Here is a 2688-nt window from a genome sequence, read left to right as displayed (position 1 = left end):
ACACTAAAAACCACATGACTAACCACGTTACATCCGTACATATATATATGTGTGTATGTATATATATATATATATATATATATATATAATATATATATATATATATGTGTGTGTGTGTGTGTGTGTGTGTATTCACCTCGGATCTGCTGCAGCCTCTGTTCGAGACAGCCAGACACCACCCTACGGCAGTGAGCTCAGAGCTCATTGTGTGTGTGTGTGTGTGTGTGTGTGTGTGTGTGTGTGTGTGTGTGTGTTTAAGATGGCCCACGTAAGTGCAAACCATTGAACAAAATCATTACTTTTTAATTAACAAATCTATTGCAACTTTTACCCAGTAAAGGTATACATTAAATACGTTTTTTAGTATAGTATTTATTGTTTTCACGCTGAAACAGTGTGAATAGTATGAACAGTGTGAACAGTTTTCATACTGAAAAAAATCACACTGAAACGTACGAACTTCAGTATAATTTCCTCCATTTACAAGAAGAATAAGTCTTTCTCTGAACTCCAATACAAGTTTATGTCTAATATTGACTGTAATTTCGTTAGAAACTAGTTGAATTTTCATTTCAAGGTCTTTTAGGATGCGCTGAATTCTTGCCCTAATCATTTTCAATATGTTAAGGAATGAGGATTATCTACAAAATGTTTCTCAACAAGTGGTGCATTTTCGGCAGTTTTTACCGAACACTTTTTACTGGCCCTTCTTAAACTTTTCCCATGAGACACAGGTAAGCGTGTGGGTGTAGTGGAAGGAGGTTTCTCCAAGCTTAATGTATATAAAGGTGAAAATGGGAAGAGAGATGTGGATCTTTGTAACACTGCCTGTTTCTATCAACAGTCTATGGCATTTATAAATACTGCTTTTTACTTGAACTTTTCCCATGAGACACAGGTAAGCGAGTGGGTGGAGTGGAAGTTTCTCCAAGGTTAATGTGGATGAAGGTGAAAATGGGAAGAGAGATGTGGATCTTTGTAAGTGCATATGGGCCTGGTAGAGTGTACAGTTTATATATATATATATATATATATATATATATATATATATATATATATATATATATATATATATATATACATATATATACATATATATATATATATATATGTGTGTGTGTGTGTGTGTGTGTGTGTGTGTGTGTGTGTGTGTGTGTGTGTGTGTGTGTGTGTGTGTGTATGTGTGTGTGTGTGTGTGTGTGTGTGTGCGTGTGTGTGTGTGTGTGTGTGTGTGTGTGTGTGTGTGTGTGTGTGTGTGTGTGTGTGTGTGTGTGTGTGTGTGTGTGTGTGTGTGTGTGTGTGTGTGTGTGTGTGTGTATAACACTGAATGGGTCCTAGTGAATACCGATATATTTTTATCAACCATTTTGGCTCAACCAATTTTGTGTTGCTTGAGCAGTGTGGCAAGGAGCTCCATCTTCCATAAATAGGAAGACATTTTTATTAATTCTACCACTGGAGAATATTAGAATGAGTCCTTCCTTTAATATAGAAACATATTTGCCTGAATTGATGTTTACTTGACACTCCACAAGCTCTGATCGACCATCACTCCAAATTGCACCCCACACCATTATTGAAATGCCCCTATGTTTTACTGTTGGCTGCAGTCTTTTGAGGTTAAACTCTTGACTACAGAGTCTCCAGATCAACACTCATCCACTATCAGAAAATAATTCGGATCACGACTCATCAGAGAAAATGACAGTGCTCCAAACGGCCACAGGTCTCTCCACCATCTCAACAGCCCAATCCTTTCTGCACTTGATATTGGCTAGACGAAAAAGTGGTTTCCTTCTTGCAGCTCTGCCATAGTAACCCAGTTTGTGGAAATACCTGACAGCTGTTCTGGGACTGATATCAGCTTGTGTTGCTATGTCAGAGGCATTGCATTGTGGATCCTCTTCGACATTTATTTTGACAAGACGCAAGGTTCTTTCTGAGGGCCCGGGACGACCTGAATGAGGTTTTGTTCCCTTCTTGCTCTCTGGTGAATTGTACGATCACTCTATCAACAGTAGAAAGGGGTATTGACAGATTTTCAGATATTTTGCATTGATTAAGTCCACCTTCATGTTGATCCACAATACGACCTCGCTGAAATTCAGATAGGTCTACTGCTCTTTTTGTTCGTGGCATGCTTGATTAATCTTGTATGTAATCTGAAACATAAATCTAGGTAGATATAACATATTAGGTAAATTCGAATAATATTAAGCATTAAGTATGAGTAGAAATGCATTTTTCTTTGTGTCTGTTCAATTCTGTCATGTCTGTATATATATATATATATATATATATATATATATATATATATATATATATATATATATACAGTATATATATATATATATATATATATATATATATATATATATATATATATATATGTATATATATATATATATATATATATCAGTTCTGGTGCTACTAATACTTTCAGTAATTCCACAGTCACAATTTTCTTCACTCTTTTATCCTCTTATAATTGTACGTTATTCATCTGTAGGCCCCATGCCTCTTTCGTAATGTATGTTTTTAGTCAAGTTCCATTACTCAGTACGAAGGTGAATTAAACGTAAATTTTCTTCTTCAATTCTTCCGAATAATATTACACTTCTACAACTTAGTTTGATTAAGTACACCAGAGGACTCCCACCTGGGATCCTTGTACACCCACCAAGCCAA

The sequence above is a fragment of the Oratosquilla oratoria genome, chromosome 7, assembly GCF_046742065.1.
Source record: "Oratosquilla oratoria isolate Oo_2021 chromosome 7, ASM4674206v1, whole genome shotgun sequence".
In the NCBI taxonomy this organism is placed as follows: Eukaryota; Metazoa; Arthropoda; class Malacostraca; order Stomatopoda; family Squillidae; genus Oratosquilla; species Oratosquilla oratoria.
Note: the sequence above shows the minus strand (reverse complement) of the source record.